Source organism: Sarcophilus harrisii, chromosome 4, assembly GCF_902635505.1.
Source record: "Sarcophilus harrisii chromosome 4, mSarHar1.11, whole genome shotgun sequence".
NCBI classification, from domain to species: Eukaryota; Metazoa; Chordata; class Mammalia; order Dasyuromorphia; family Dasyuridae; genus Sarcophilus; species Sarcophilus harrisii.
The window spans coordinates 280,948,972-280,957,928 of NC_045429.1; positions in this window are offsets into that span (position 1 = coordinate 280,948,972).

Consider the following 8,957-nt stretch of genomic DNA (forward strand, 5'->3'; position numbering starts at 1 on the left):
CAACATTCATTTTTGTAAGACAGTGTTCCAAATTTTTTTTTCCTTCTTCCCTTTTTCCCTTCTCCAAAGACAGCAAGCAAACTAATATGGGTAAATACGTGTAATCTTTCTAAACATACTTCCATATTTTTCATGTTGTGTAAAAAAAATTGGGCCAAAAGGGAAAACTTGAGAAAAAAAAAAAAGCAAACAAAAAAAAAAAAGGTGAAAATACTATATACTTTGATCCACATTCAGTCTCCATAGTTCTCTCTCTGAATATAGTTGGTATTTCCCGTCCTGTATCTATTGGAATTGTCTTGCCTCATTGTATGACTGAGAAGAAATGTGTCATAGTCGATCAGTACTTGATGTTATTGTGTACAATGTTCTCTTGGTTCTGCTCACTTCACTCAGCATTAGTTCATGTAGGTCTTTCCCGACTTTTCATTTCAGCCTGCTTATGATTTTTTATAGAACAGTAATATCCTATTACATTCATATACCATAACTTAGTCATTCCCCAATTGATGAACATCCACTCAATTTCCAGTTCCTTACCACACTACAAAAAAGAGCTGCTACAAACCTTTTTGCACATGTGGATTCTTTTCCTCTTTTACTATCTCATTGGGATATAGACACAGTAGTGAGACTGCTGGATCAAAGGGTGTGCACAATTTTATAGCCCATTGAGCATAGTTCCAAATTGATTTCTAAAAGGACTAGGTCGATTTACAGCTCCACCAACAATATATTAGTGTCCTAGTTTTTCCCCCATCCCCTTCAACATTTATCTTTATCTTTTCCTGTCATCTTACCCACTCTGATAGGTATGAAATGGTACCTCAGAGCTGTTTTAATTCACATTTCTCTAACTAATAGCGATTTAGAGCATTTTTTCATTTGAGTATAAATGGCTTTAATTTCTTCACTTGAAAATTGTCCATATCCTTTGACCTTTTATCAGTGGGGAAGTGGCTTGTATTCTTAAAATTTGATTCTGTTCTCTCTATATTTTAAAAAATGGGTTTTTCATCAGAAGCACTGTCTGTAAAAATGTTTCCCAGCTTTGTTTCCCTTCTAATTGGTTTTTCTGTATTGATTTTGTTTGTGCAAAATGTTTTCAATTTATTGTAATCAAAATTATCCATTTTGTATTTCATAACATTCTCTATTTCTTGTTTGATCATAAATTCCTCCCTTCTCAAAGATCTGATAGGTAAACTATCCCTTGCTCTCCTAATTTGCTTATAGTATCATCCTTTATGTCTAAATCAAGAACCTATTTCAACCTTATCTTGGCATAGGATGTAAAATTTCAACTCCTGGTATTTTCATTGTCTAGCTCTCCCCTTCTTCCCCCCTACCCCATGCATGGAATGTATTTTCTCCTCATCCCCATTTCTTGGCTTCTCTGGCTTCCTTCAAACCCTAGCTAAAACCCTATCTTGTTAAGAAACCTTTCCTGATCATCCTTAATGCTAGTGCCTTGCTTCCATTTATTGATTTTCTCCAGTTTATCTTGTCTGAATCTTATTTATATATAGTTATTTGCATTTGGTCTCCATTAGGATGAGCTCTTTTAGAGAAAGATGTGTCTTTTGCCTTTCTTTGTATCCTTAGTGTTTAGCATAGTAGTGGGTGGCATATAATAGGTGTTTAACAACTATTAATGATTGTTAAACTTTGGTGTCCAGGATCAAACACAATTCTTGAAATATGGTCTGAAGGTATGAAGGAGTAATTGTTCTTGAAAGCTATGCCTTTCCAGGATACCTTCCAGCTTTGGATATAGATCCTACATCTCTGTAAGATAGCATTATCTTTTTTGATTATTACGTCACACTTCTCCATCATGTCAAGATTTCAGTCCACTAAAACCCTTCGAAGTTTTTTGTTTGTTTTTTCCCAGACAAATTTCTGTCCAAGTTCCCTTACCTTGTTCTTTAAAAGTTGGTGGGGGTTTTAACCCAAACATAAAATTTTACATTTATCTCAATAGAGAGAAATTTATATGGTGATAATACTCGTTAGTATCCAATAGTAGGAGGCCAAAGTTGAAGCATTTCTGTGTTTCTTATGAAAGGCCACTTGGGGACACAGTGTACCCAGAATAAGCCGAAGTAATCTCATGCAGGATTTTGGAAGCTCCACAAACTGTAGTATGTACACACCAAAGATGGCATAAGAGATTGCTGTTGAGTGTCATGATCAGGCCTGGCCCTCATCCAAAAAAGTAAAGTGGACAAAGTTTGTCTGTTTTGCTTCCCCAGACCTCCTGGGTGGCCCGCTCTCCTAACCCATGCACCTTTCCTCCACATCTTGCTGGCAATCAGTCCATTCCAGAAGAATGTGTTCCTGTGCCATGGGGACACTAGTATGCAATGTTACAACATTAATAAAGCCTTGCACTTTATTAATCTTGCCTAGGTTTGTTCTCAAGTGCCTCTAGTTATTTCTCAGCATTGCTGCCTTGGATTTTAAGAGTCTCTCCTTTTGTAGTGGAGAAAGCAAGAGGCTTGAAGTGGAAGGAGCCCTCGATTTGACATCAAAGGACCCGGCTACAAATCCAGGCTCTGCTGTTGTGCAATCCTTACCTAGTTCATCCTTAACCTCCTTGTGCCTCAGTTTCCTCATCTATAAAGTGAAGGGGTTGGACTAAGTTACCTCAAAGGTCCTTGCCAGCTCTAAGTCTAGGACCCTGTGATCCTTGGATCCAAATCCCAGATCCAGCACTTCATGCCTATTTGAGTTTAAAGCAGATCATGTGACTTCTCTGGACCTTAATTTCGTCATCTATAAAACAGAATTAATCGCACTTGGACTACTTACCTCATAGGGTTGCTAGGATCAAATAAAATGGTGAAGGCCTAAGTTCTTAAATGAAAACAATATGCACAAATATAAGTTACTGTACTATAACTATATTTCAGGAACTAACTTGGGGAAACTAAGATACATTTGACAAAGGTAAGTGACATTGTAAGAGAATGTATGATAAGGACCCCCAAAAGTTCCGTGGACAATAAGAGAAGTCCATCCACCCAAGAATCTGAGTCCACAGCAGAGAGTTGGAGGACAGTCGGGATTGCGTGGGGACAGCGGGAGGCTGTGGAAAGTACACTGAGCCTTCACTCAGGAGAGATCTGGTCTTGTTTCTGCTGTTTCCTAGCTCAGCTACCCGGGCATGCCCTGAACCTCAACATCCTCATCTGTAAAATGGGGATGATAATGTTTATGGTCCTACCTCCCAAGATTGTTATAAGGCTCAAATGAAAAAATGCACATGGAAGCTTTGTAAAATGTTCAAGTCAACTTATTATCATCTATTATGAGGACAGAGACTTGTATTTTATATAAACTTTGTAACTCCCTCAGGCTTAACACAGTGCCCTGAACAAGGAAGATAATTAATAAATGTTTGTTGGTTTTGATTGAGTTTAATTATAGCAATAAAGTTTCATCAGGTTTGAAAGCCAGCTCCTCCCATGCCTGTTTATTAATACCCAGCCCCACACCCTATCCCAATGTTTAATAATTGTCTCTTGATGTCACTTAAGGTGGGACCCTCTCCCGATTGCATTTTAAATAAATAAGACATTACAAATACTTGGCGTGTCCCCTTTTGAAGTGTCGCTAGCCCCTAAGCTATAGCCAATGTGACGTACTAAAAGGAGCTTTTGACTCGGAATCATATTTCTGTGATCCTTGGGCAAATTACTTGATTTCCCTAGCCTGTTTCCCTATCTGTAAAAGGAGAGATTTGGGCTTGACCATTCAGATAATCAACAAATGTTTATTAGATTCTTATTTCATTCACAGTGCACTTTGCTAGGCATTAGGAAAAATACAAAGTTTGTATGTACCCTCACAGAGGGTAGGACAATATGTAAATGCAGATAATTCTGATCCCCAGGTATATGACATGAGTCCACCTATGGATCCCCAAACAAACTTTTTGGAAGAAGTCAGTCAACAAATATTTATTTGCTGTGTGCTGTGCACTTTGCTAAGCCCTGAGGATATAAAAACAGAAAAAGGCAGGTTCTGCTCTCAAGAAGCTTACAAATGAGGGGGGGAAAGGCAACACCCAAAATGAAGCTGAAGAATATGGAGGGGGGACATCGTGGAGATGTCCTAAGGAGTGTAACTAGGTGGGAAATGAAGATGCCTTGCCTGGGCACCCTTCTTAAATGCAAGTTTGGGGAGGAACTCTGCTCCCAGATCAGAGGGGCAGAAGGTGCTGATGAAGTTTGCATACCAAGGCTAAGTCAGTCTTGAAGGATGATGAGATCCCTGGGGGCTGGTGAGAAAAGCCTCAAGGAGTGTAAGCAAGGGAAGAAAGGTAGTTAATATTTGGAGTTAGGAATTAGGTTTCGAGGAGGAAGTGGCACTAAGTTGTGCTTTACAGTATGGTCAGACACTCAATGAACTTGATGAGAGACAGTGTGAGCAGAAGTGTGGGAGGTAAGAGATGCAGAGTGGATTGGGAGAAAGGAAAGAGTTCACAAAAGGAAGTTATAAGAGTTAGTGAATCCTCACGCCAGTGTCTTTGCCAAGAAAACTACAAATGGGATCATGAAGAATATGGCGTGAGTGAAACAACAAAAACCAACAATGCAACATACGAGGGTCTTAGACCCTACTTTCAGAAAAATAACAGGCCTTGTTCTTGAGGACCGTACGTTCTGCTAAAGAATATTCAAGTCATATACTCAAGAATAGGGAAGCAGCTTTGTGTGATGGAAAGCAACCTGTCTTAGGAGTCTGAGGCTTTGGGTTCAAGCCCTGCCTTCTTCACATTTAACAATTTTAAATTGTTGCTGAGCCTGAGAGACTCAGGGATGCTGTTGCCTCTCTCTCCAGCAAAGGCTCCTTTTCTGGACCCGTGCACTCAGTGGCCTAGTCCAGTCCTGGGAGCCTGAGGGAATGAATAAAGCAGATAATATTAAGTACTTACTATGAGCACTTACTCACTGGGGGTCACATAGAGAAGTAAGATAGAAGAAGGAGCTCAGAAAGAAATGGCAAAATGGTCCTTAGGATGCAGCAGCAAAGCTGGAAGTAATACCTCTTCTTTAATGTCATTTTCCCTTCTGTTTCTGATATTGACCCATATGTTAGGACCAAGGACTTGGGTTGCAAGAAATTTCTTTTATAGGTTTAACATACATGACTGTCACATCTGCAGTAGTGGCCAGACTCTTATCGCCACAAAAGCTGCTTCCCAGGATGCCTAGGAAAAGCAGTGAGTGGGAAGCAATGTACTTCCCATGGCTGTTGGGATAGAGGATGCCAGGCTCTCTCCATCAATGGGTGCCTTGCTACTTCAGCTGGGCTGGCTTGCCTAATGTGTGAGTGGCAATTGGTTGGCACTTGGTGGGGATGACTGTTGCTCCCCCAGACGGGAACTATGAGGACTGAGCTATATAAAGCTATAAAGTAGGCTAGGGTGCTGTCACTCCCAGGCGCCTGTGCAGTTCTGCCTCTTGGTGGATGCTGGTGGTGATGAAGAAGAGATGACTCTTTTCCACAATGACTTCTCCCCTCAATGATGACTTCAGAGAATAGACTAGAAATGGGTCTAGTGGTCCGGGAAACACTAATTCCAAGGCTCTTGAACTATGTTTCATTAGAGTTCCAGGACCTAAATTTAGGTCAATCACAATTAAAATGGGTCAGACTTCTGTTCTCAGTGGCTTTGCCTGGATATTATCCTACCCTCAGTACTGGAGCCCCTTCAAGGGATTCAAGGGATTCAGAAAATCCAGAAAATAATCTAGAATCCAATGCAGACAGAAATACACAGAATAAGTGTTATCTGGATTGAAGATCCAGAAAAGAATCTAGAAACGATCTAAGTAAAGAAATCTAAGTAAATCATCCGTTCACCTTTCAAACAATTGCATGTTTTCTGGCAATCTAGGCCAGAGCTTGGGCTCATCTTTGAAATCATGGCCACCATTGAAAAATTTCCTTTTTTTTTTAACCAGTTCTAACAGAGAAATCCAAAGTTTCCAATTAATTGAACTCTAAAGATAAAATCCATCTTAAGATCACTGATCACTTGCAATTAGGCAAAGAAAAATGTTGGAATCTTTACAAACTGTTAAGTCATTAGAGTTGATAGAGACAATAATTATCTAATTTAGCATGGTTCAGTGTGATTGATTTGATCTTACAAGATGTTATGGACCAGAAGAAACAAGGTACTAAGTACAACTGATAGAAACAATGCTTGTCTTCACACCTTTAGAGCTCATAGAAGCAAGAAGTATTTAAGTACTCATTGGAGTTCACAAGTTTGGGAGATTTCAGGGTTTAGTATGAGATATCTGAATTCACACCTCCCTTGAAGCTCTTAGGGCCAAAGAGCACTCTGGGAGGAAACCCATAATCCCACTCTCTCAGAGGAGATCATATATAAGAAGCAGGCAGAGGCCCAGTCAAGTGAGTTCAACTGAAAAGATTCAGAGTGAAGGAGCTTGGAGTTGAGACCGAGGCAGAAGCAAAGGGCTAGCAACAAGAGCTCTTGGAACCAAGCAGAGAGATAGGCCTCTAAGAATCTAGCTATCCGGGCCCAAGGAAAGAGACAAGACTTGGAAGGAGAAAATAAACGTTTGGATTTTATCAGCTGGCTGCATTTTGGGTGATTATTACTTTTAACTGAAACTAAGGTTGCCTCCAGAAAACCTCCCCAAGAAACCTGCTCCCAGAGAGAACCATTATATTATTTAAAAGAAGAAAAACACCACAGAAAAACATAACAGGCAGCCAGAGGCCCTAACTCAAGATCACCTAATTGAGTCTCCTGCTATAGAGCTGCCATGTGAAAGAAGTTCCTGCGCTTTCATTGTATAAGGAAGACCAGCAGCCACCTCTTGGGCCTCTCTCGGGACAAACTGAAATAATGCTGATCTGCAGATAGCTCTTTTAAAGATCTTAGTGATCTGAGTGATCAGTTCTTCCTGCTCAGTATCCCATGAGGGAATTTTGTCATCACTAAGTCACATTATAGCTCCCAGAATTTTCCAGGGAAGCTCCTGGAATGACCCCATTGATCTCTCCTACATAGACTTTCTGTGGTTCAACTTGCAATTCCACTCCAAATACACATATCTGAGTGACCTTAGGCAAGTCACAAACTCTGAGTCTGAGCTTCCTCATCTATATAATGAGAGGAACTATGTGACCTTTAAGATTCCTTCAAACGCTAAAGCTAAGATGTTCCCTAATAGGTATAGTACAATAGTGCAAGGAATATTGAGGAAAAGAAGAAAAGACCAAAAGGTAGATAAAGTAATAGTTCTTTCTGGCAAGCCTGGGATAACTGCCTCCCAGGAAGAACATCACCTAAGGCCCTAGTAATGCCCCTCAATACAAACTAAAATCCCATTAAGTTAATACATAATGTTAGCTAACAAAGGGATGGTGGTGGGGTTTTTAGGGTCATGTATGTATATATACACAATCCATACATACTTATCTATATATGTATGCATAACTGTCAAATATATTTGGTGTAAAAACAAAAGATAAAATAAAAATGAAAGCATATATGAAATAAAAATATATTAGCTGAAGAGAAGAGGGACCTGGTTGTTTGTTGGGGGGGAAAGACTGGGTAGCCTTTTCCTGGAACCCTTTAGACTGTTACCACCCCAGCAAAAATTAGACCACTGATACTGGAGGAGAGCCAGAACTTGAAGGTCAGGTATGGGGCAGGGAGCAATCTTTCAATCAATAAGCATATATCGAGTACCTACTGCATACCAGGCACTAGTATTGCCTAGCATATGGGATACAAAGAAAAGTTAGAAATCAGTCTCTGCACTCAAAGAGCTCATATTCTGATGAGGGAAGAAAACATACAAACGTGCATAAAGTGTGTGTGTGCTGCCATCTAGGGCGGGGATTTGGAATACAAGGTTTTGCAAGGGCCAGTGTTGAAAAATTTATCCATGACTGCTTGCCATCTAGGGGAGAGCGGAGAGGGTGGGAGGGAAAAATCGGAACAGAAGTGAGTGCAAGGGATAATGTTGTAAAAAAAAAATTACCCTGGCATGGGTTCTGTCAATAAAAAGTTATAAAAATAAATAAATAAAAGAAAATAAATTTAAAAAAAAAGAAAAATTTATCCATGCATGCATTTTGAAAATAAAAAGCTTTACGAGGCAGCTGGGTGGTGCAGTGGATAGAGCACCAGCCCTGGAGTCAGAGGAGGACCTGGGTTCAAATCCGACATGAGACACCTAATACTTCCTAATTATGTGACTCTGGGCAAGTCACTTAGCCCCAATCGCCTCAGCAACAAATAAATTAATGAATAAATAAATAAAAAGCTTTCATTAAAAATGTGTGCGAGTGTATACATCACGTGCATCTCTACATAGTGCACGGAAAGTGCATTCAGGCTGTTTGCTTGCCCTTGGTGGAGTAGCTTTTGTCTGGGAGTCCTCCCTCTCCTGCCCTTCCTTCCCTCCCGGTCCCGAAGTCTTGAGCACAGGCCCCAGAATAGGTCTTCTGTGGGTGCACAGTGCCCTCTGCTGGTAAATCTGAGTCTGCGCACTTGGACGAGGACGTCCTGGAAGACGCGACCAGGACAGGATGCGGTGGGATCCTCCCTCCCTCTCGGGACGCAATGCTTCCCCTCCCCCTCGGTGTCATCCCGTTAAAGTAGACATGACGTTAGCCCGCTGGCTAGGCGAGGGCACTCTAATCCTCCCTGGGATTAATGAAGATTGTCATAGACAGGAGAGACAGAAAAAGTTGCCTTCCCCCCTACCCCAGCCCACCCAACGGGGTCACCTCCCTTTTCTCCCCAGATCGTCTATTATTCCATATTCATTAATTTGTAGTTTTGTTATCTTTTGTTATTAAATCATATCTATTTGGCGTTTATTTTCCCCTAAAGATGCTCAATCTGGTCCAATTTCACACTACACGCGATTTTATTTTCTCCAGTTTCTAACATC